Source organism: Ambystoma mexicanum, chromosome 10 (assembly GCF_040938575.1).
Source record: "Ambystoma mexicanum isolate Mex_15411 chromosome 10, UKY_AmexF1_1, whole genome shotgun sequence".
Classification (NCBI taxonomy): Eukaryota; Metazoa; Chordata; class Amphibia; order Caudata; family Ambystomatidae; genus Ambystoma; species Ambystoma mexicanum.
The window spans coordinates 1144302379-1144329315 of record NC_090932.1 but is presented as its reverse complement, the minus strand read 5'-3'; the positions used below and the strand labels follow the sequence as shown (position 1 = coordinate 1144329315).

The 26937-nt window shown below is 46.4% G+C and overlaps 2 long non-coding RNA genes across 2 annotated transcripts in view; one reads left to right on the top strand and one right to left on the bottom strand.

The window, feature by feature from the left end:
* LOC138492100 (uncharacterized) overlaps positions 1 to 26937 on the bottom strand; it is a 188554-nt gene that overhangs the window by 11378 nt on the left and 150239 nt on the right. The window lies entirely within an intron of this gene.
* The window catches only part of LOC138492099 (uncharacterized), a 102617-nt gene continuing 93908 nt past the window's right edge, over positions 18229 to 26937 (top strand). The window contains exon 1 of the long non-coding RNA XR_011276142.1: positions 18229 to 19148. This is a non-coding gene — a long non-coding RNA (uncharacterized lncRNA). The remainder of the gene's footprint in view (positions 19149 to 26937) is intronic.

Genomic DNA, 26937 nt, shown 5'->3' with positions numbered 1-26937 from the left:
GAGAAAGAACAAATGTCTGGAGCATCAAAGGCAGGTCCCGCTAAGATAAGAGGGGACAGCGCACAGACTAGGAGGGAGAACCATCACAATGACGAAGCAGAGAGTCATAATGACATTCTCCTAATAGACCTGACACCGGAAGAACTAAGGAATAAAATAAGTAAAAAGCCTACAAACCGGATTGTGGAAGTAACCACACATACTATAGATCCTCAGACTGAGACAACACATATTCGAACAACAGACACAGAATAATTCAAGTAAAACAAAAACGTTAGCGGCAAAAAAGCAGACCAAAAAAGAACAAAGAGGATCTAGAGCATTTCTTAGGAATCTAGCTCAAAGCGCTGAGGATAACATCAAAAAATCATAGCCCCAAAAACACAAAGAAATGAGCACAGTAGACCCAGTAATAAAAGAAAATGACACTGGAATTAGAGGAATAGAAGAATCCACCCAAACCCAAGAAATAATAAGAGATGGCGATAACATCCAGTCCGTTAGTGCTTTAACAAGTGAAGAAGGAAACATTGAATCCCTGTTGAACCTTTCCACATATTCAATACACGAATCAGAGAATGCTCAAAACGAAGACAAAATAGGAAACGAACAACAGGAACCACAACCAAATCCCGCATCTATGCTTGAGATCGACTGCTATGAGGAAACCATCACAGGATCATATATATTAATTGAACTATCCTGTGAGGAAATTTCAGATGGAGATCTGTATACAGGAAATAGCACCCTGAACACAACAAGATTAGAGAGATCAGAACAGGAACAACAGCCTGAAGTAACAAACAAAGACAGTTATGATCGATCTGAACGAAGAAAGAAACAAGTCAGGAATGAAGAAAGATCGCAGCTTGAACAACCACAATTTGTAGACCCTTACTACAAAGAAAGTGTAATCAAACTAAAGCTGGAAGGAAGATCGGAAAAAGAGGCTAACATTGTGATGAATAGAACCAATCTATTAGGCTTCTTTAAGACAATTCCAAAATTGGAAAGGCTAAAATCAAAAGATCTGAAATTAATTGAATTTAGAGATGAACAAAGATTGCATAAAATCTGGATATACTGTTGCTCTAGGGAATTGCAGAGTTTAATATCATCATGTACTGAAGAACTGGAAGCCAGAGGATTCAGAGTGTCAAATGACGACAAATTGGCCAATGAAACGAAAGAAATATCCATCATGACTCAGCAAGAGAGTAACAGAACATACTCTGACATCAGTAGTGTTGTAAGCAATTCATACAATGAAAATAAAGGATGGGATGAAAAAGAGAAAGAAAGATGGTACAAGGATGAGCAAAAAAGAACGAATCCAAGACAATACAACGACAAAACACCTAACAGATGGAATTTTGAAAAATCACCCTTCTGGCGGGAAATTAGTATGGAAAGGAGTAGACACGAGGAAACAAAAAAACCGAGACAATAACAACGAACAGGAAACAACAAACAAACTGTAACACTATGCTCATGGAATACTAGGGGACACTTGCATCTTTTCCAAGTGGAACGACCTGAGCTGAACTCAGTAGAAGTGATATGCTTACAGGAGACATGGCTAACAGCTCCCCCCGTATGCGAAGGATTTCTTATATACATGAACCATGCAATTAACAACAATGGAGGCAGACCATCGGCAGGACTTATTACCTTAATCAGTCAAGACCTGGCAACAGAAATGATCGAATATCAGAACATAGAAAATTGGGCGTAAAACACTTAGTCAAAATGCAAGCGATGACACAACCACAGAGTAATAAAGAGACTACGAAAAGGAAAAAAAACAATCATTAAAAGAGCACAAAAGGAATCTCCACAAACCAAAAAAAGAATAATTGGCCAAGCAAAACAAAAATTCAAAAACGGGCATAAAAATGCTAAAATGATGCAAGATCAAGAAAACGCTGAATCTATGATGGCTTCCCTTAAAAATTGTAAGACCAGATGCCTATGGGAACTCTTGAAATCGAATAAGAACTCAGAGGATGCAATGATAGTGGATGTCCCAGAAGCCGCTTGGGTAGGGTACTTTACAGCACTCTACAAAGAAAGACCAACAGTAACGAATAAAATTCAGCAACACACGCAAAAGTCATGGAACATAAGATACGATATTGATGAAATTACCAACAGAATAAAAAAACGAAATACATCAAGGGCCCCAGGGCCGGACGGCATGTCAAATGCCACATTAAAACAAAACCCTGAAGTTTGGGCACAATTCTGTGGTAAAATTATAGACTTGATTAACCGTACGAAAAATGTCCCTGATTCCTGGAAAATGGCAACACTAAACCCAATATATAAACAAGGATCATCTAAGGAGCCAAAGAACTATCGACCATTGGTGCTCCTGGACCCGTTAGGGAAAATTTTTGCCAACCTTATACTGACAAGATTAAACATTTTGGCTAAACAAACAAAACACCAAGCAGTGCGACAAACTGGATTTGTGCGTAATGTCGGTACAAATATAAATCTGATGATCTTAAATCTGATGAAACAGGAAGCGGAAAGAACAAAAACGAATACAATAGCAGCGTATGTCGACCTGAGCCTAGCCTATGATAAAATCAATAGAGACTTGCTTTGGAATAAACTTGAACGATGGAGATGTCCTAGCGACATCCTAGAACCAATAAAACTCCTGTACACTAACACAAAAATACAAGTGAGAATGACATCGGACGGAATAATAACAAAGCAAATTAACACCTGGCATGGCTTAAAGCAAGGGTGTCCACTAGCAGCTGCACTGTTCAGTCTGTTCACGTCGGATTTTGAAGAGTCCATATGTACACCCAGCATTAATCCGCCGAAATTAAATGCGACTGCAGTACCTTGTTTGATCTATGCAGATGATGTTATTCTATTAGCAAAAACACTATGCGGATTACAAAAAGCCCTAAACAAAACTCACGAATACATGGAAAAAAATGAACTGACAATAAACATCAAGAAAATAAAAAGTATGTATCTGACAAAGAAGAAATCAAAAGGGAATAAAGCCTTTAATTATTACCTCCAGGAAGAAAAATTGATCCAGGTCACAACTTATAAATATCTAGGGATATGGATCAATCAATCACTGACAGAAGCGCCATGGGCAGAACAGTTAAAAGCTAAAACCAGAATGCTGGCCAGATAAGGTCTGTCAATACATAAGAAATTCGGGACATTTTCTCTCATACCAGTTGTAACATTTTACAAGCAAAAGGTGACAGCGATCCTTGCATATGGTGCTGAAACTATGATCAACCATGACAGAACCATATGGAGGAAACTGGAGGCGATTTATTGGCGGAAGTACTAAGTCTACCCCAGAACATGCCAATGACACGTATTCGTTATGAACTCGGCCTCCAATCACTAGAATCAATAATAGAATGGAAAATATTAGATCTATTCAGGAAAATGAACAGCGAAGAAAAGATACCGGCATTGGAAATACTAAGAACTTCACAAGAACACGTTAATGATGCTACATTAAACAAATGGAAAGAAGCGTCTATGAGTATATGTAACAAAAAAGGAATTACATTGGAGACGTTGACGAAAATGCCTCAAATCGCAAAAAAGAAGCTGAGCCGAACTGATTGGATCGAAACTCAAGAGCAGAAAGACCGATATAAAATGACACTGAAATGCGAGGGAGAGGCAAGATCACTCAACCAACTTCCATACTACCTACAACTATACCCGGATCGAAGAATTAGAGACATGTTTTTAAGATTCAGACTGAACCTACTTCCAACAAGAGAAGTTCAGGGGAAATGGAGCCAAAATAAAAGTGCAAATAGTGACTGCAGATTCTGTCAAACTATAGGAAAAGCAGAAACTCTCTATCATGTGACTATGGAATGCGAGGCACTAAATCAAAAAAGACTGCTCTTCAACGCCAAATATTTTGGTGCCACAGTAGAAATGGAAAAAGAAGAAAGATGGAGTCAAATCTTGATGGGAAATAATAGAAAGATGGTTGCAACCGTAGTTCACTTCTGGGAAACTATTATGCTGGAAAACAGTAACAGTAATGAAGAAGTATAAAAGATAAAGATGTTGATGTTTTTATAAGGAAAACAATGTAGATTGAATGTGAATGATAAATGTAAGGTTTAAGATGTAAACCAAATGCATTTTAATAAAAAAAAATTAGAACCCTTAACGAAATGTGCAGATCATTTTTTAAAAGGGTGTGTAACAGAGATGCCTTCCTATCTACAGGATACCACCAGTGTTATCAACCTGGTTGAAGGGCATCTTTTGACAGCCGAACCAAAATGCTTGTAGGTTTGGATATGATACCCTCTTTATATACCAAAATTCCACAAGAGGCCACCTTGGACATGCTTGAGGAATTGTTACTCATCAAGAGATAAGGTGAGAAGGTGGGATCACCCCAAATTAACGTATACTATGGTGCACCAATATAGCCTTAATTCAAAACGTTTTATTTAAGAATAGATTTTACCAACAAATTCATGGTACTCCAATGGGGTCTACAGTAGCACCTACTTTAACCAACCTTTATGTAGAGAGCTTGAAAAGAAGCAACATTTTGAATAACAAGAACCCATCTTAGAACCAAGTCAAATTCTGGAAATGCAACATAGATGATGTGCTAGTTATCTGACACAGAGATATAGCTAGTCTTGAGGCATTTTTCGATTGGCTCAATAAACAGAACCATTACCTTAAGTTGGCCAATTGTTATAGTAAGGACAGGATTGATATTTTAGACATCACTATCTACGTGGACCATGAAGAGAAAGTTCTTAAAATGAAACTTTTTCACAAATAAACTAATAGAAACTCACTAATAGTTTACAACAGCTTCCATCCAAAAAATACCTGCAAAAACATACCTTTTGAGCAGTTTTTGCATTTGAAACGCAATAGTATGCACATAATGGAGTTCGAGAAGGAAGCACAGATCTTAAGCATTAATCTGAGATAAAGAGGTTATCCAAAGAGGATCATAAAGAGAGCGTTGAAACATTTTTTGAATAATCATCGAGATGCTCTAATGGAGCAATGCAACATAAAAGAAAAGTGAGATGATACTGTGTTTGTCATCACTTTCAATTCTATGTCTAACCAAATCAAAAAGATAATAAACAAAAATTGGCATATTCTGTCCAAAGGTACTAACCCGATCCAGCCACCCAGATGTGCGTATAAAAGGAGTACAAATCTCAAAGAATTGTTAACACAAAATTCTATTTCTGTACCAAAAACGAAACAGTCACAGAAAAATGGGGCCTGAGCAAACTAGTTGGTCATAGTTCATGCAGCAGCTGCAGATGCTGCGCCAAAACAGAAAGATCAACAGAAGTGGACATAGGTCTGAATGCACCTTGGCAACAGTGAAGTTTAACTAACTGTTACACAACTTGGGTCATCTATGCAGTGTGGTGTCCATGTCAAAAAATCTACAGACAGAAAATACAATTCGTATTGGTGAACATAAGAGTTGCATCAGAAATAGTACACTTACTGCCCCCATGGTTGGACATTTTGTCACGGCTGGGCATAGCTGTGATGAGCTTAAATGGTCAGTGCTGAGAAGAACAAGTTACTTTCTTACCTGGTAACGTTCTTTCGATGGGATGGTCCGATGACGTATTCCATATCTATGACATATCTATGACAGTAATCACCACAGCTGTGCTGCTTCGGAAAATATTTCGGCGTTTGCGTCCTGCGTCGATGACATGGATACGCTGACCTCGAGGGCCTCCGTCGAGCCGACATCACCGGATGTTATAAGTAGGATGCACAACGCCAGTAGCCTCAGTTATAGTTTTTTCCCCAGAACATGTGGCACCAATCTTCTGCCAGTATGACCACAGAAAGCCTTGCAGAAACGTAAGATGCAATTGCATAAGAAATTCGGTATTGGGTCCTCCAACGTATTCCATATCTATGACAGACTCCCAAAGCAGTACCAACGTATGGAGGAGCGAAAAGAATTTAGAATATAGAAATTTAGAATGTCCAATTATATTGCAGAGTAAAGGACCGCCTTGCCAAAGGCCAGATCCTGCCCCTGGATAGAATCTAGGGAGTAGTGTCTTACAAAAGTATGGACCGAAGCCCTTGTGGCTGCTTCACAGATGTTACGAATAGGGACACCCCTCTGCAGGGCAGTAGAGGCAGCCATACCTCTAGTAGAATGGGCCCGTAAGCCTACCAGAGGGTCCTTACCCGCCAAGCGGTAACATTCAGAAATTGCCAAGATAATCCATCTAGACAAAGTCTTCTTAGTGACAGCTTGTCCCAAACGCCTTCCAGCGTAACCTATAAAGAGCTGATCGTCCACTCTGACCCAGGACATGCGTGAAATGTAGAAACTTAAAGCTCTCCTAGGATCCAACCTATGGAGCTTCTCCTCTTCCTTACCAGGATGCGGTGGAGGATAAAATGCTGGAAGAATTACCGTCTGGCTTAAATTAAATTCCGAGACAACCTTTAGAAGAAAGGAAGGACGAACTCTAAGGACAACCTGTCCTTATGAAACACCTTGAAGGGTGGCTTAACAGAAAGTGCCTGCAACTCACTCACACAGTTTTAAGGGTTAACAGCCTCAAAGGACAAGAATGTAAAGGCTCAAATGGAGCACCCATAAGGAATTTTAGAACAAGGTTCAAATCCCAACCGGGCACCTGGAAATGTGACGGCGGAAACACATTTGTGAGCCATTTGAGAAACTGAGAAATTAAAGGAATCTTGAAATAAGAACACTTCTCAGACGAGCGCTTAAATATGGACAGCGCCACCAGGTAACCTTTAATGGTACCCACTTGCAGGCCCATGTGGGCTAACGAAAGCAAAAAAAACAGAACCACAGGAATGTCACATGAAAAAGGATCCACGTTCTCAACCCTGCACCAGTCGCAGAACTTTCTCCAACGGCAACGGTACAGGGACTTGGTTGCAACACCTCCATCACGTCTTCAGGGAGGTCCCAATCCTTATACCTCAACCTTTCAGAAGCCAAGCGTGAAGGTTGAGGGATCTGACCTCTGGATGAAGAACCTGACCCCCCTCCCGTGAGAGCAGATCGTCTCGGTAGGGAAGTCTACGTGGAGGGCAGATGGACAAGTCGAGAAGGTCAGGGTACCACGTTCTCCGGGCCCATGCCGTAGCAATGAGGATCATCCGGGAACCGAACATCCGTAACCTCCGCAGCACTTGCAGGATGATGGGGACTGGAGGAAACGCGTACAGCAGTGGGAAGGACCACTCCACCACAAACGCGTCTCCTAAGGCTCCTCTTGGAGGAAATTCCCGCGAGCAGAACCTTTCACACTTCCGGTTGACACTGCAGGCGAAGGGACCCGCTTGAGGGGTCCCCCAAAGGGCGAAGATCTCCAGGAGAATCTCCTGAGCCAGCTCCCACTCATGAGAGATCGCTCTCTGCCTGCTCAGAGCATCCGCCGTCTCGTTTTCGTCTCCGGCCCGATGAACCGCCGAGATCGAAATTTCCTGCTGGATGGCCCAGAACCAGAGCTGCATCGCCTCCCTGCACAGAGGAAGTGACCCTGCCCCCCCCCCCTTTTTGTTGAGGTAGTGCATGGCCACTGTGTTGTCCGTCAGAATCAAGACATTATTTCCTCGCACAGTCGGCAGAAAAGCCTTCAGGGCAAGCCTGACGGCCCTCAGCTCCAACAGATTGATATGGAGTCTGGACTCCGACGGAGACCAACGACCGCTGACTGTCAACTCGTTGGCATGAGCTCCCCATCCCATGAGGGATGCATCCAACACGATCGTCACTTCCGGCCAGGGTAGCCAAAATAGAGCCCCCCTCATCAGATTGCCATCGACGGCCCACCACAGAAGGTCCTGGGCGACCGAGGGCGGCACCTGAACGGGGTCCGACATCCTGCCGGAGGACTGTGACCACTGCATCTTGAAAGCCTATTGCAGAGATCTCATCCGCAACCTGGCCTCTGGCACCAGAAGAATGCAGGATGCCATGAGGCTGAGCAACCTCAAGAACTCGAACGCCGGGAGACTCTGGGCATGCTGAAACTTGTGCACCATCTGCTGAATGTGATGAGCCCTCACCTGGGGAGGAAAACACTGCCCCAGGGACGTGTCGAGCACCGCTCCGATGTACTGGAGCCGCTGAGTTGGCGTCAAGTGGGACTTCTTTAAGTTGAGGGAGAAGCCCAGCTTGTGAAGGGAGTGGCAGGTGACGGACAGATGATCCAGGACTTGCTCGGGAGAGCGCGCCCTGATCAACCAATCGTCCAGGTAGGGGTAGACGTGAATCCCCCCTTTCCTGAGATACGCTGCCACCACCACCATGAGCTTGGTAAAGACCCTTGGAGCGGAGGTCAATCCAAACGGCAGGACCCGAAACTGAAAGTGCGAGTCGCCAATCGCAAACCTCAGGTTCTTCTTGTGCTTGGGATGGATCGGCACATGAAAGTAAGCGTCCTTGAGGTCGAGTGACACCAACCAGTCCTGAAGTTGAAGGGCCTGGAGGACTTGAGAAAGAGTAACCATCTTGAACTTGTCCTTCCTGAGGAGCTTGTTCAAACCGCGCAAGTCCATGATGGGTCTCAATCCCCCGTCTTTCTTCGAAATCAAAAAATAAGGGAAATACCATCCCTTGTTCCTCTCTGCTACAGGCACCAGTTCTATGGCGCCTTTCTCCAGCAGGGATAGTATTTCCTGCGCAAGGATCGGATCCGGAATCTTCAAAGAGAGATTCCCTGGTGGATTGTCGTGAGGCCTCTGCCGGAAAGGAAGACAGTAGCCGTGGGCTATGATCTCCAGAACCCACACATCTGAAGAAATGGCACGCCACTCTACAAGATGCTGCGCCAGCCTTCCCCAACCGGCGAACCATGGGACATGGCCTCATGACTGAACTGAAGCAGCTGCGGCAGTGCCTGAGGGCAAAGAGGCAACTGCCCGAGCGGCTTTGGCACCTCAAGTACCTTGTTTTCCACCTCTGGTACTCCTACGGTGGCCCCTTTGACTTCAAGCTCCTCTCGATTTACCAAAGGATGAGTAATATCGAAAGGAACCTCCCCTCCATTGCTGTCTCCTAGGACAAAAAGGCAGAGGTTGGCGAACTGCAGCGCTCATCGACTTCGCGGCAGCTTTGGAGGTCTGCAACCTCTCAAGGCTCTCGTCAGTCTTGCTGCCAAAAAGCTGTTTACCATCAAAGGGCATGTTGAGGAGCCGGGCTTGCCCATCCGGAGCAAACCCCGACTTCCACAAACACGCAAACCTGCGTATTACGGTGCTTGCCGCCATGGACCAGCTAACACAATCTGCCATGTCCAGACCCGACTGAACGGACTCACACATGGCATCCTTGCCATCCTGCACAATAGCAAGAAAACCATCCCGTTCCTCCCCTTTGGGAATATGTACAGCCGCTAACGAAATACAGTTCCACAGAGTGTGCGTGAAACGTGACAAGGCACATACGGAGTTGGCTGCCTGTAAAGCCATACCCCCTGAAGAAAACACTTTATTCGCCCAGCCATCAAAACACTTGTCGTCCGTAACAGGAGGCATGGTAGGGTACGACGACTGCTTCGCTGGGGCCGTAGCCGCCTGCACCACCAAACTCTCTGGAGTGGGGTGCGGGGTCAAGTTGCAGGGGTCGCTATTGGCTGGGCGGTATTTTCGCGGCAAAGACTTGCTCACGGCCGGGAGACTCTTTGGAGCAGTCCAAGCTGCTGCCACCCTTCTCTGCAATGCCATATGGAATGGCAGTACCGGGTCAGTTGGTGGACCTTGGTCGAGGATATCCGTCACGCCATCCTGCAGAAAATCCACTGGTGGCGCCGACCACCCCAAGTATTCCGTGACCCTCGACATAAGGCGCCGGTACGAGGACTCAGCATGGGGGCCAGGCTCAGGCGTACAGAACTCTGGAGAGGTGCCCAGACCACTGGCGTCGTGCAACGACTGACGCAGGTCTTCAATCTGGCTATGACCAGACAAAATCTTGTCAGGTACCTCCTCAGGAACCATACCTTCCTCAGACCCTTCATCCACCTCAGAAATATAATCCAGAGGCTGGAATGAGGGCACAGAAAAAGGGACAAAGACATTCTTAGCATTGTCCAGAGCCTTTCTAGGGGGTTCCGCTGTGCCACAGGGTACCACCGACAAAGCAGCCTTGAAAGGCGTTGAGGGCGTAGATGGAATCGGCGTCGACGTCGAGCGTGACGCCGACGTCTTTGACACAGTCCTCGAAGGAGGAGACTCGTGCATGTCCTTCGACAGCCTGAGCGCCGATGGCGTCGACGGCTTCCTCAGAGGCGGAGCACAGAGAGAGTCCCTCGACGACCTTGGCGCCGAAGGCGTCAATGTCTTCTTCGAAACCTCACAGGCTCCAACGGTCTCGAGGGTGTCGAGGACCGGGACCTGAAACGGGCATGTCTAGAGCGACCATCCTTGTCCGACCGGGTCCTCGAAGGTGCCCGGTGATCGTGACGACCGCTCGAGCCCGAAGGCGTGCGAGTGGCGTCTCTAGCATGGTCACGGTCGGAGTCTTTCAAAGGTGCGGACGGACCGGAGCCCTGCGACTGAAAAATCACCAACATCTCCTGCCGAAATGAATCCCATTCCGCAGGAGTGAAATGCTTGTTGGGACAAGCTACCCGCCGACGGGCGGAGTCCTCGGACGAGGACAGGGAAGGCGACCGATGCCGGCGCTTCCATGAGTGCCTCGAAGAGGCAGAGGAATGGCAGGACCTACTCCTGGACCGAGTCCGCCCGGACTTACGCCGACGATGCAGAGAGTCGCCCCTCAAATCGTCAGTCGAAAGCCCAGTGGATCTCGACTTCCGGGGCTTGGCCACCTTACCTACAGAAAGCTTCTTCTTACGCTCCCCCATACCTTCAATGTAAGCGACTGGCAGTCTACACAGTCATCTGTGTCGTGGTCCTCCCCGATGCACCAGAGACAGGCATCGTGCGAATCCGTCAACGACATCTTGGACCCGCAGTCCCGACACTTCTTAAAACCCGGCCGCGGAGTGGAAGAAGACGAAGACATCATGGAAATCTTCACAACGAACAGGTTCGAATAACCGAAAGAACAGAACTCAGAAGAACTGAGGCGCGCCGAGATCCCCGAAGCGAACACGTTCGCGTAAAAAACAGAACTGAGGCTACGGGCGCCGTGCACCCTACTTATAACATCCAGTGACGTCGACTCGACGGAGGCCCTCGAGGACAGCATATCGACATCATTGACGCAGGACGCAAAGGTCAAAAGATTTTCCAAAGCAGCACAGCTGTGGTGATTACTGTCATAGATATGTCATAGATATGGAATACGTCGGAGGACCCAATCCCCTCGAAAAATACATTCAAGCAATGACAAGAATGTTGACAAAAAAAGGCTGGCAAGAGAGGAAATGCGCCTTATTTTTCTGACAAAGGGCCATCAAACAAGAATGAATGAAAACTTTGGTTGGCACAGTTTGAGTATTTGAGTTTCACATTCGTTAGGTACCACTAAGTGACATGTGCTCCTGACACAATACACATAAAAAAGGAGTTGATGACAGAATATAGTTGCTTTGTGTCTACTTTGGACATCTAGTGGCAGTAAGCTTCTGCTATTCAATGGAAACCAGGTTCCCAAGCCTGACGACTGGGAATATACACAGCATGTGAATCCATGAAAGATCCAATGATGGAGAAATATAACTTCTCTACAAGACCTATTCATAGGAAATCTAATAGGTAAGTGAGTTGAGCTAACAGTGGCACTGTATTTATTTAAGGCTATTAGCCCCTCACAATACATGTATCAATTAAATTACTACGAACAACAAATCAGTAGCTTTTAATATATGTTTCATGATACATGACACCACAGAACAATAAGGAGCGAGCAACACCCTCCGTTAAGTTTTGTCATCATGCAAACAGAAAATACCGACACAAATCCCCTGAAGAATTTCCTATAATAATACACAACATTTTTATAGGAATGAAACATGTTGGGTAATAGTTAGCCTGATTTTGAAGGCTAATTAAACATACTAGGTTATTACTGTAGCACTTTATTCAAGTTATATATGATATGATATGATAGGTTATTTATAACGCGCTTAATACCTAGAGGTTTCTAAGCGCGGACCCGGGGATCGAACCCATGTCGTCTTACTTCCAAGGTGAGCACGTTGCCGCTGAGCTATCCTCCCGAGGCTATGAAGTAAGCTGTTTTATATGAATTAGAAATTGTATTGTATGTATTGTGTTTTTGTGTATTTTGCGCTGTTTTTGTACTGATGATGTAAATATTTGGTGTTAACAGTTTTTTACACTTGAATAGTTTTTTTGACACTTGTTTTGCTGTACGATATTGTCTACAGAGTCCATTTCAACCATTTTCCTGTACTTTTAATTGTGATTAGTTTTTTATCTTTATCATTAGTAAATTTTTATGATTCATTGAAGTTAATATAAGGGAGCAAATTGAATTCTTTCTCTCGTTTTACTCCTTATTGTGTGGTCTTCTGCAGGAATGATTCTCAACACTCGGTCCTTATTTAGTATTTTACTAGTCAAAAGCACACTGATGTTGCACACCTAGGTGGGTTGTGTATGAAGTAAATTAAGTCAAAGTAAACTAACTTCGGGTGCACTGGAGAATAAGACCACTGTGGCACAAGGTGGAACGTCAATAACAAAAGAAAGAAAGAGTCCTAACTAAGGACCCTTGCATCCCCTGCACAACCACTAGACTGTACCAGTCAAAATTCATCTAAATGTAAATATGTGATTACAAGCAACCTTTCAGAGTCTAAAAACAACTCATAGATAATCAAGTAGTTCATTTAATAGTGAATTAGTTTCATTTACTACTAAGGATGCGCCAGACAACCTATAGATGTATTATTTTCCTTAATTTATTTTGTTTATTTTATTTCACCCCTTCTAGGTTGACACGTGTTTCGGCTCTCAGGCCTTTCACGAAACCAGGCTGTTCCAATGAAAAAAAAGCATAAAGTACAAATGATAATATTAACATGCAAATTATATTGTACAATGTACATTGTATTTTAGTGCAAGACATAAAATAACGGTTGGTAATGGGGAGGGTTGGTTAGGATGGAGAGAAGATAATGGGCCTCATTACACGGTAGGCGGTAAGGGTTTACCGGTACTGGTATTTTACCGGTACCAGTAAATCCTTACCGCCTTACTACGAGGTTCCTTTGCAGGTTGGGGAATTTAACGCCTGCTTTTTGCAGGTTGGGGAATTTAACGCCTGCTTTTTGCAGGCGTTAAAAATCCAACCCGCAAAGGGACCAGGGAGCTAATTACGGTACCGCAATTTGCGGTACCGTAATTAACGCCTTCCCCATTCCCATTATGCCCTATGGGGCAAAAATGGGAATGGGGAAGGGCAATGGAGGAAGGAGGAATTACTGCCTTCCCAACCTTGGAATAGGGCGGTAATTCCCCTTTCCTCCAAGGCGGTACCGGTAAATTACCGGCATGAACCATGGCGCTAATAGCGCCATGGTTTACCGCCTACCGTGTAATGAGGCGCAATAAAATTGCCTCATTAGTTGCATTGCCTTATGTATATGCCACACACTCATTATTATTCAATCTCTACATTGGCATTAATAATTCAGCCAGTAACACATTAAATACCTATTGCATCCCATTCCTCTACTCTTATTAACTAATTTCACCCAAATATAGTATTACCACTGCACTTCCTGTATTAGACAAGGCTTACTTCAAAAACTGCATTCATCCCTATTGCCAGTGTTTACCTTGTGTAGTAGCCTATACCTTTAACAAATCAGGTTGAACATGTTTATTACATTCCCTTAAATATTTCTGTTTTCACTGTATGCCCTTACTCTTCCTTTCCGCTTCTCATGCCCTCATTTATTTAGGTGCCATGTTTCCTCTTGCAAGAGTCGTTTGGTACTCAACCTCCATTCACTTGATTTTCAGACTCCACTCCTTCTTATTTAAGTGTTCCCTATGGGTCCTGGTACAATCCGGTTCTGATAAAATATGTGCATACATTATGCCCATCCTCAGAAGCACCCTTACTCCTTTTAGTCACCTTGCATCGGCATTCATATTTCCAATTTGAATGCCAACGCCGTCCGTCTATAATAACTAGTGCTGTCACAGTGATCCTCTTTGTACTTGGCTAGACATCCATCTTATTTATTTAAAACTGATCAATTTCCTAACATTGCTCTTCTTACCTGCTTGGATCTGCAGCTCCCTCCTCTTATTGTCCTTGCGTCATCTTTGGTGTTCGAATTCTGCAAAGCCAGCGCCATTACAAATGTTGACTAACGTTGCCATGACAATCATGTTGCAGCTTCGTTCACCACGTTATGTTTAAACGTGTGTGCCTTCATACTTTGGGGTATTTCATGGTTTCATGCCTCTTCCTCGGCTACATTGCCTTCTCCTTCCCTCCCTGCACCCTCTCGGGCTCCTTCTACACCTCCTAAGGGCGCACCTCTGACCTGCACCCCTCCCCGGAAGTCCTTCAAGGATGGCAACCTTCTCCATATTGCCACTCTTAACTCTCGCTCTGCTGTCAAACACTCCTCTGATATCTGAGGCCTTCTTGAAGAACTTGACCTTGATGTCCTCGGTCTCACTGAGACATGGTTCACGGCCAGCTCTATCACTAGCTTTGACACGCTACTACCTGACGGCTACAAGATCCTCTCCGCACCCAGGTCCAACCGCTCTGGTGGGGCTGTAGCCCTGATCTTCCCCGAGTGGATTTCTGCCTCTGTCATTCCTACGCAGGCCTACTGCTCTTTTGAATGCCTTGTCGGCAGGCTCTCTCTCTCCCCTAGCCATTCCCTTACTATGGCTACTATCTGTTGGCCACCTGGTCAGATCTCCTCCTTCCTTTTTGAATGGGCGGACCTCTCCTCCTCACTCTTGGCCTCAACCTCTCAACTCCTTCTTCTTGGGGATGTCAACATCGACCTGGATGCCTCCTGTCCACCCTCTGTACTCTTTCGTGACCTCTGCGTCTCTCTCTCACTCACTATTCTCTTCTCTGGCCCGACTCACTCCGCAGGGCACATGCTGGATGTTCTCATCTCCTCAGACCTTCCCCTCTCTGTTCCCCTCTCCACTCCTCTCTCCTGGAGTGATCACTGTCTCCTCTCCTCCAACCTCACCCTCCCTTCCCCCCAGGCCAAGCCCCCTCCATCACTGCCACCCACCTTCTCGGTCATCCGACCCCTGAAGCGTGTGTCAGCTGAGGCTTTCGCCACCACCTTCTCACCCCCAGCTCCCCCTTTGGCTGACTCTCACCCTGACACAGCCCTCTCCACGTTCCACTCTGCTAGATTTGATACTCTTGAGATCCTTGCCCCTGTCATGAGAATCCGCCTGAAGCCCAAAGCCAAGTGCAACTCCTGGTACGCCTCTGACCTCGTCACCATAAAACGCAAGTGCAGGGTGGCCAAGAGGAAATGGCGTGCCGCCTGCTCCAGAGGCAATACCGGCTCTCTATCCTAACCAAGAAGAGAGCTCATATCCAAGCCTGCTTCTCTTCGGCATCTAACAAACCGGCGGAACTCTTTAAAATTTGCAAGGAACTGGCCAACCCTGCTGCAGTATCTACCTCTCCTGTCCCTTCCCAGGCCCTCTGCACAGCACTAGCTTCTCACTTCATCTCTAAAACTCAGGTCATCCTGTCCTCACTCTCCTCCTTTCCCCTCCCTCCCACTCTCCTCTGCTCTTCCTCCGACCTTTCTGCAGCTTCCTCTCCTCCCTCCTTCTCTGCCTTTCCCCTGTTCTCCGCTGATGAGGTTTCTAGACAAGTCCATTCCATGAAAGTCTTGTCAATACAGGTTCACCCCTGTTCCTCCAAAACCATAAAGGACCACATTGTCTCCCTGGCTCCTTCCCTTGCTGATTTCTGCAATCACTCCTTTGCCACTGGAGTCTTCCCATCCACCCTGAAGCACTCCCTTGTACACCCCCCTCTTAAGAAACCCTCTGCTGACCCCTCCTGCCCGGCTAACTATCGCCCCATCTCCATCACTCCATTCCTGGGCAAGCTCCTGGAGAAACTGGCCATCTCCCAGCTAAATCTCCACACTGAATCTGTTGGCTGTCTTCATGACCATCAGTCTGGCTTCAGAGCTGCCAGAAGCACGGAAACTGCTCTTCTGAACATCTGTGAAGACCTGCTCTCCAACCTTGACTCCAACACCACCTGTCTCCTCATCTTGCTTGATCTCTCTTCTGCCTTTGACACTGTCAACCATGCCATCCTGCTCAACCGTCTCTGTGATAACCTGGGTATCACCGGTCAGGCTCTGGCGTGGCTGACCTCTTTCCTCTCCGACCGACCCACCCAGGTTCAACTTGGGTCTTTCCTCTCTGCTATTTTTCTCTACTTGTGGTGTCCCCCAGGGGTCTAACCTCTCTCCCTGGCTTTTCAACCAATACCTGGCACTCCTGGTCTACCGCATAGCTGCTCTCTGCCCCAACTTTCAGTGCTGCGTGGATGACACTCATCTCATTTTCAGGCTAGCCTCGGCCTCCTCCTCTACTTTCCTCATCTCCGACTGTCTGTCTGCTATCCAGGAGTGGTGCGCCGCAAATGACCTCTGCCTTAATGCCAGTAAGACTGAGATTCTCCTCATCCGCACACCCACTCCCTCCTTTCCTGTATCTCTCTGGCCGGCCTCTCTTGGCCCCCTTCCTGCTCCCACCTGCAAGGCTAAAAATCTTGGGGTCATCATCGACTCTACACACTCCTTCTCTCCTCATATCTCTGATGTCTCTAAGAAGTCACACTACAAGCTACACCTCCTCAGAGGTATTCTTCATTTCCTCTCTTTCCCCCAGAAGTGCACTGTCTCCAGAGCTCTGGTTCTCTCCATGCTGGACTATTGTAACAGCCTCTTTCTAAATCTGCCCGCTTCTACTCTCCACCCTTTGCAACTTATCCACAACAGAACTGCAAGACGTGTCCTTGGCCTCAAGCCCAGGGATCGTATCTCTCCAGGACTGAAATCTCTGCACTGGCTCCCAGTGGCTGCGAGGATTAAGTTCAAAACCCTCTGCATCGTTCACAAGGCCTTCTGAGGTCTGGGGCCTCAATACCTTCAACTATCTCTTCCTAAATACCTTCCTTCTCGAGCTCTTCGCTCATCTGCCTCCAATTCCCTCAGGGTCAGTCGCTTCTCCAAGCAACAAGCTGGTGGTAGATCTCTCTCTTCGGCTGGGGCCTCCCTCTGGAACAGCTCCTTGCCTCCCTGAAACTTGAGGAGAATCATCTTCGGTTCCGCAAGCACCTCAAAACGTTTCTCTTCTCGTCCACTTTTTCTCGTCTTCTCCCCTGCTGATTCCCTGGCTGTCACAGGAACTGCACTGGTTACCTGGTCACCTCCGATTCTCGGGCCCAGGTCCACTCCCCCGCTAGTCAGTTCCTGACAATCCCTGCACTTGGTAACTGTTTCTGTATCCCTACGGTCCCACTACCTGCACTTGACATTGACATCTGCACTTACCTCTTTCACTTGCCACCTGCTGGCAGCACTTCATTATTGTTTACTTATTGTTATTTATTTTTTGGTCTTTATCCCATGTACTGCACTTTCCTTTTCCACTTCCCACCCCGCACTTCTCCTCCATCCCCTCCCTTGCACTTGCGCGATCTGAATGACACCTGGTCTAGTAGGATCGTTGTCTGTCTTCCCCTGTTTACCCCTCCCTTGCCTTGTCGCGCCTTGAAACACCTGTGTATAGGCGTGTTATAAATGCCATATCATATCATATCATATCATATCATATCAAGCGCACTAATATAATTAAGTGTGTCCATTTGCCATGTTCCATTGGATACTCTTTGTCTTAAAAGACCTGTATATCAGTACCTTACACCATAAAGCCGTAACAGTAGCAAGTGATCCTCCCAAGGAGCAGGAGTTTCTCCAACACTGTAGGAGCAGTGTCTGCAGCCATCTGGAACATCTATTTGCACAAGGTAAGCCTGTGGGCTTTATCTCGTTCTTGGATGAGATCAGCTGTTTAATTTGCACGGAACGCGCACTCACCCCCACATCTCTTGTTCAATTCCTGCTGGGTGTTGTGTGGTGGTCTAGTGTTTATTCTGACGTGAGCCTCATGACGCTCACTTAATAAAAGGGGCTCTGCTGGCGCTGCGAGGGCAGAGCAGCAGAGCCCCAGGAAGTGGCAACTCGTGTCTGTGCTTTGTGTCTGGGGTGATTGCCATGTGGTCGTTGCCTTGTGTACAGCGCGGCCCGAGTGCCCTCGGAGTCACGGCTGCAGGCAACTGGGGGTGAAACCGGAGACCGGAGGCAGCCCACAACACTGGGGGCCCCTGAGGCTTATATTCAGTAAGCATTGCTGCAACATTTGATTTCTGCCCGACTTCGCCATTGTGCACCACGAGGTTCAGAACAGGCCAAGATGGCCGCACTGTGTTTTCTATGCAAATCTTCAGTCTAACTTCGCCTGGCATCTGCAGGTCGATCTCCTGATTAGCTACCCTTGTGTACTTCTCCACCAATCAGACGCCGGCAGGTGTTTAGCCAGCCCAACTAACTAAGGCACTCAAGCAAAGGCTCCTGTCCCGAACCGTAACAGTAGTAAGTGATTCTCCCGAGGAGCAGGAGCTTCTCGAACACTGCAGGAGCAGTGTCTGCCGTCATCCGGAACATCTATTTGCACAAGGTCAGCGCCTTGGGCTTTATCTCGTTCTTAGCTGAGATCAGCTGCTTAATTCAGACGTGTGCAGCGGAACGCACCCTCACCCCCACATCTCTTCTTCAATTCCTGCTGGAGGCCCCTGATGATTATATTCAGTAAGCAATTCTGCAACATTTGATTTCTGCCCGACTTCGCCATTGTGCACCACGAGGTGCAGAACAGGCCAAGATGGCCGCACTGTGTTTTCTATGCAAACCTTCAGTCTAACTTCGCCCTGGCACCTGCAGGCCGATCTCCTGATTGGCTACCCCTGTGTACTTCTCCACCAATCAGACGATGGCAGGCGTTTAGCCGGCCCAACAAACTAAAGCACTCAAACAAAGGCTCCTGTCCCGAGCCTGACGGAGCCGGGAGGAGCATATTCTGCCGTTCCACAAAAGGTAATTTATCATCGCCATCACTTTATATGTCCCTGTTTTGTGCGATCCTCAAGTCTTCTGCTGACCCGTACACACACAGTCACAGTGTCAACCCATGAACACGTGTGCAACACCTGAGCATCTAGATTAATTAAGCCTCAGAGCATCTAAAACCACTTCCGAACACTTAAATCTGTTCTGCGCCCAAATCGCTGCCATGATTCGCCACCATACTCAAAGGTGTCCCATCATTCCGAGTTCGTTCTCAGATCCTCAATTTCAATATGCTCTAAGTCTTATCCTCGCCCACCTCAAGGGTAGTACTCATTAGCTGTTCACATTCTATCTATTGCTTTACCGCATGTATTGAAAACTGGTGTGCGCACTATTCGTCATATACTCCCATTGTGGATTACTGATACTGTCCAGTACACCGCAATTGTTACTACTGTTTACTGGATGTATTGAAATCGGCTGTGTTCTCTATTTGCCTATATGGATCGTAGCATATCCCCCTAGCGTTCCCATGTACAAGTATTGGGAATCTTAGCCCCCCTATCCATCAATCCTACTAACAGGAACTGGAAAGCACTGCCCCGTATGGTACGTAATGCATACCCATAAGAATATATCCCTCCCTTAGCCGCGCCACTGTACCTCCCGTCCCGCCCCCCATGTGCGTTTAGTACTACCTTGATGGCCGCATGATGTCACTACTGAATGCTCAGTATTAGGCACCTTCCTTCCACCACACGTTTATTCTACAAACTATGTTTGACTTTAGGATTTAATTGTACCATATTTTACAAACAGTGTTTGACTTTAGGATTTAATTGTACCTTACTTAATAAGGCTCTGATCATTGCACATTCTGTTTAGCATATGTGTACTTCCCCAGGTGCAGGATATGGTATGATATGGTGACTTAGCTTTATTCTCATTTACAACAAACATGTGCTCAAACCCTTTATTAACGCCCATCATCCAACTAGGACTTCAGGTTTGATATCTACAGGGTTCCCCAACCTGAAAAACTGGAGCCCCTGACCTAACCCAAACGCTCTATCCACTCGCAGAGGACCCGTACGGTGCATCCTTATCACCATTAGTTGCCCTCCAAAGTGCTCCACCATTTCGCAGACCTATCACCATGCTGCTAGTGCTTCTTTCCCAGAGCACAATGCGTTGCACTGAAGGTGCCTTTGTCCATATCAACAATGGCCTAGCAAAACTAGGCTGCCACGACACCACCCCTACCCGTGCTCGACCCCATTCCTTCCAAAAACCCGTCCGTTCCCATCCACCTCCTTAAACTCAAAACTTCCTAGCAGCAAAGGCAAGGCTAGAGACATAGTTAGACCATGTCCCGCTGTTGCCGTCCCTTCCATTTCCACCAACATCCCCCATAAAAAACTACACCCTTCACAGGTGCTCTACATAGAGCCAGGCTCATGTCTAGATTACCAATACCGCCTCCAGCTTCTCAGCGGCCCATCCTTGGACAGAACAGACTAATTAGACTGCAGGTCATTAGTACCCACAGCGGGACACCAAAACACTTTCAGTCATTAGTTAAGAATATGCTCAACAGCACCAAATCCACACATACTCCGAGCAAGGCCCCAACCACACCGCCCCACCCATCACGCACTCCACTCCAGCCCCAAGACCTGCCACCCCCATGCCTCCAAAAACCCTCTTACACTCAAAGGTGCCCTCTTGAATGTGCGATCACTAGGAGCACATGCCATCGAGATACATGATCTCATCCTAGAACAGCAACATCAATTTCCTAATCCTCACGGAAACCTGGCTACACCCAGCAACTGGCCCCCTAATAGCGCTAGCGATCCCCCCTGAGTTCACAATTCACAGAGCAGATCTCCTCAACTCACTTGGAGGAGGTGTCTCTATTATCGCCAAATCCAGCCTGGATCTAAGAATTGCACATTTGACCCCATTGAGGATTATGAATTCACTTTCTAAAACTTGCAACTGACCCCAAGACCATTACCAATATCCTTGCCATCTACAGAGATCTTAACCAACCTAGCAACCCTGAATCAGACATCCCACTGGCCATCACACCCTAAAACAAGCCCACTACAAAATTCATCATTCTAGGTGACATTAATCTAGGATATAATGACCCTCAGGACCATAAAGCTAGTGCACTCATTACCGCACTGCATGACATGAACTTCACCCAATTAGTGACCGAACCCATGCATGAAAAAGAGAGAACCATTGACTGGGTGTTGACTCATAATGTCCACCTATCCATTGACTCCATCACTGAGATCCCCATCATTTAATTAGCCTCACATTAACCACCCCAGAGAAACATTCCACCCCATCTATTTAGCCCAGCCCCATTGAAACAAGAACACTCGCAACCTCACATCCTGCAACCTCTGCCCAGTGTTGGCCGAGGCCCTCTCTAAAATGTCTCCTCCCGCCCAGAATACAAATCCCAGCAGCATTGCCCTCGCCTACCAAAATTGTCTGAAAAGCACCATTGACGCCATAGCCCCCCTCGTAACCAAAATCCCACGTAAAGTTAAACGCTCTAACTTCTGGTTTAACGAAGAACTGGTTTCACTATGGCGCAACAAAAGTGCACTAGAGCATAGTCACAAAAAAAACCCTACGCCAAATTCTTCCAAATCACTTTGGAAAGTAATTAACAACTATAAAACTACCATTATTGAACACAAAGGTAATGCACTGAATGCCTGCATCAACAATGCTGCATCAAATTCGAAAGAGATGTTCACCATCCTAGGCGAACTGGAAAACCCTACCCCTTTGACCAGCCCAATGACCGTGAGTAAAGAGTGGTGCACTATAATCCAGAATGCACTAGCTGCCAAAATAGAAAAGTTCCAAAACAAAATCCTAGCCAAACAAAAACTATTAGCCAACAAATGTCCACCCCCATCACCTCAGGTCCTAGATCATGACAAAACAGGAACGCAATTTAGCTTCTCTCAAGTCAACCAAAACCAAGTCCAGGAGACCACTGCTGGGCTTAAACCCAAAAACTGCAAAGGAGACAGCTTCCCAGCTCAATTTATCAAACTATGTGCTCCCACAATCTCCCCAATCATAACTAACTGCGTTAATGCCTCTTTCAGAACAAACTTAGTCCCCTCCAGCATAAAAAAAGCCTGGCTCACACCACTCCTGAAAAACCGCTCCCTGGACCCCACTGTTTCCCCAAACTACCGTCCCATCACCACTGTCCCTTTCCTCCTGAAAATAATAGACAAAATAGCCTATACCCAAATACAAACTCACCTAGAGTCTAACCACCTGCTAGGAACAAGACAATCCGGCTTTCGGCCCAACCATAGCACGGAAACGGCACAATTGGACCTAAAAATCCAAATGGATTCCATTTGAGATTCTGGTAACTTCTGCATCCTACTTCTCTTAGGGCCTCATTAGGACCCAGGCGGTAACGGGTTTACGGCGGCGTAAACATCGCCGACCCTTACCGCCTGATTCCGAGGTCCCTTAGCGCCATGGAGGATTTAACACCTGCTTTTAGCAGGTGTTAAAATCCATGGCGCTAAGGGACCTTGTTGTTAATTACGCCACCGTAATTTACGGTGGCGTAATTAACGCCTTCCCCACTCCCATTATGCCCTATGGGGCAAAAATGGGAATGAGGAAGGGTAAATGGGTTAATGGGGACTTACCGCCCCCCCAACCTCGGAATGGGGCGGTAAGTCCGCCAACCACCATGGCGTAAACGTAGTTTACACCATGGTGGTAAAGGTACGACCCAGGCGGTAACTTACCGCCTGGGTCGTAATGAGGCCCTTAGACTTGACAGCCGCATTTGACTTGGTTGACCATGACAAACTTTGCACCACCCTGTCAGAAAACTTTTACTTCTCACAAAAGCCACCCTCTGGGTTAAATCCTTCTTAGCCGACTGACCCTCTAGAGTCGCCATAGGAAAGGAAGTAGCTGACCCCATCCCTGCACCTATAGGTGTGCCGCAAGGCTCTTGCCTTTCGCCCACATTTTACAATGCCTACACAAATCTTATCTTTTCTGCCCTCGATGCCATGGGTGTCATCTATATGAATTTTGCTGATGATACCCAGATCCTAATCCCCATTACAGGGAACCATGAGCAAGACACAATCTTAATAAATGAAATTTTACGCCATAATACAAAATTGGATGGTCACCAACAGTCTTTGCCTTAATGATGAAAAGACAGAGCTCCTTATCGTGGGTGCTCCCTCCAAAATCAAATAATTCCACTGAGAATACTCCTCCATCATCATTGATGGCACCCCCATCCACATTCTCAGCCAGGTTAAAACTTTGGGTGTTTACCTAGATTCGAACCTAACCCTGACTAAGCACATAAATACTCTCTCAGCAACCACATCGTATACTGCCAAGCTCATAGCGCTAAGCAGGCAATTCTTGACCCCACAAAATTGTATCACACTCGCCCGGGCTCTACTCATGTCTAAATTAGACTATTGCAACATGCCTGTACTAGGCTCCTCTAATGTAAACCTCGCCAAATTCCAACTCCTACAAAATAAAGCGCTGAGAGCAGCACTTGGCATCAAAAAATCTGACCACATCTCCAAGATCAGAAGGGACGCTTTTGAAATACTGTTAAACACTCTCTGCATCACACACACATGCCTAGCCAAGACAGCTACTATGTACCTTAACAATACTGTCATGCCCAATACCTCGACAAGAGCACTGAGATCTAATAACAACTACCAACTCTGTGTCCCTCGATTCAAACTCACAGGGGCAGGGGGTAGCAGTTTTCCGGTCTTAGCCCCAAAATCTTGGCAGTCCCTACTAGAGACATTGAGAAAGGAGCCTTCCGACCCCAGATTTAAAAAAAAACAAAACACTTGCCTGTTCAACAAATACTAGTCCAAGATGCTATTCTCTACCAAGTCCTGCAACAGACGGCTTTCTTCCCTACTTGTATATTAAACAACTATGCTGTAATGTATATGCAACTGTCTGACCCACTAGCTTCTCATGCTACTGTTTTATTACCCTGAAATGCTCTACTGCCTCAGTCGTTTATTAGTTATTGAACTTTTTCTTACAGCAATTAGACATTCAAGCCGAAATGTTTTTCGACTTTTCCTGTTTTATGTTGTAATTTCTCACACTGTAACCAGAGATTCCAAGCCTACTGTAACCTATGCTGTGATACCTCTGGGTTTGGCCTATAATAAATGTAATAAATACAAATTATAAAAATAAATAAAATACTTTGATTTAACTACTTTTAATGCTAATTGCTCCTCGGTTTCCATTCTTCTGTTCCTAGATTATTGTGTACCTTTTATTAACTACTCTATATCTCCCTATGTAGTGTTTTTATTTATTAGATCAAACTCACTTCTTATTATTTGCTTAGTCTCCTCCTTATTAGTTCAATCTCCACCAATCATTGACATTATGATATTCTAATTAGAGATATTCCATACCTACTTCACTCTAAATAGTCTGTTAATCCCATTGGATTCGAAAAAATTTTTTTTTAGCCAAAATCTTTTACATATCCTTCCCAAAAATGAGGCCAACTCATTATCTTTATTTAACCCAACTTCGGTTGTTCGTAGCTTGCATATCAATCGAGCCTCTACTTGTCCCAAAAATGTCTTTTGGTCACCTCCTCTCTTACTCATCTTAATCTTCATTAAAGCAATAAATCTAATGTATTTCTTACTTTACAGCTGGTGGAAAGACTACCAGTGGCATGCTAAAGGAAATTTGGGATACTGACTTCCAATAGTTGCAATGGGTTCCCTTATTCTGGTTCTCAATTCCTGTATCATGCTCCCTATGTATATCTGATCACAAACACATATTATTGCATTTACAACAAATTTGGATTTACAGTGTGTGTTATCCTCAATCCGTATTCTTGTTCATTTTCCATCCATGAACACCTCAGAATTCTCGTACGCATATCTGCACATGGCGCATGTTACACATTTTTTAAACTCTTTTTTCTTAGGTTGTAACCATGTTCGTACTTGTTCAGATGAATCATCCGGTAGTAGCATGTTTGGTCACTTAGTGTTACGCTCACCTGATCTCTCCGGGGGCGTTGGGGCAAGGTTGGAGCCCTCCCAGGAGTTGATCGCTTCTCTCCCCCAACTGCTGCGTTTTCATGGACCCAGAATGCTGGAACCGTTCCTGGGAGAAGATGAGAGGCAGTGAGGATAGCATGGTGGTGTTGCGGTTCCCCTCGACCCTTTCGTGCCAAAATGTAGTGCGCAGGAGTTTACCCATGCAAGCTCACCTGTTTTTTATGTAAGGATGAGCTCTCCGTCCTGCTTTCCTTCAGCAGGGGCGCTGTGGATGGACCTAGTTGCATCACTGGTCCAGAATGTGGAGGTCCAGGCCGGCTGCGACCATTACGTCTCGAAGGTAGGTGTTATAACTATGATTATTGTCCGTATTCTTTGTGTTAATTCTTTGCCAATGATTGTTGTTCATAACTATATATTGTTCTCTCTCCGCCTTAGTGATGAAGATGGCTCAGGAGCGCGTGATGGTGAAAAGAGTCTATTCCGGGTGACCCACCGATGGTGAGTAAACAGTTCCAGAAGCTGCGCCAAGTTTGTGAGTTGCGCTGCTTTAGCATGTTAAAGTCTATGCGACTGCTCACCTTGTATTTCTTATTCCCTTTGCAGGTGCGGCTGGTCGGTGATAGCTGTTGAGCGGTTTCCGAACTCCTACAGGCTGCCGGAGATGAAGAACCGTGTGGATGCTGCGCCTGAAGATGGCCTCCTGTTGATGGGAGTTCGGGACAGGTAAGGATGCTGGGCGGTACCCACACAGGATTGCAGAAGACAGGTAGGATGAATGCGGCTGCTGCAGAGTTGGAAGCGGTAGCAGAGCTTCTTCGAGCAGTGGTGTGGCTGAATCCAGGTAGGATGCGTGCGGCGGCTGCAAAGTGGGAAGCAGATGGCAGTGCTTCCAGCGGTGGTGTGGCTTCAAGGAAAGATCCGCGCGGCGGCTGCAGAGTGGGAAGCAGATGGCAGTGCTTCCAGCGGTGGTGTGGCTTCAAGGAAAGATCCGCGCGGCGGCTGCAGAGTGGGAAGCAGATGGCAGTGCTTCCAGCGATTGTGTGGCTGAATCCAGGTAAGATACTTGAGGTTTCCGGAGACTGAATATGCACGTGCTGGACCAGGTAAGGGTCTTCTGAACGGCGGTAAGCGTTACGCTGCTCTTAGCAGACTACGCGAAGTGCCAGTATGCGGGTGGGGCTGGCTTATAAAGCCTGGCCCCAGCCACTCCCCTTAGGCCCCGCCTTGTGGCCCCACCTTGCTCCTCCTCCTGTCTTCTGCACGTGCCTTCCCTGTACTAATAGGGCCCTGCCCGGCCTTGCTGCACGTGCCTTTGGTGTTGTGTGCCAAGCACACTTTGTAATGAGCTTGGTACCATAGGCGCCAAGACTGGGTCCACTGGGACCCTGCAGGAAGTGAAGTACTGGGCCCTTGCCCAGTGGCCATGATAGCACTCCCCCTCAAGGCCCCTCTCACGGTGGACCTCACCTCCGGTCCCGGCTTGGTGGGGTTGTTCCGGTGAAATTGTTTGATGAGTTGTGGGGCATGGACAAATTCAGTGGGTTCCCATGTACGATCCTGGGGCCCGTAGCCCACCCAATCAATGAGATAATAAAGTGTTGAGCCTATTTTCTTGGAGTCCAGGATGTTCTTTACTTCATACTCAAGTTCACCTGCGATGATCTCCGGTTCTGGTGGTGTTGAAATTCGAGTGTCCTGTTTCA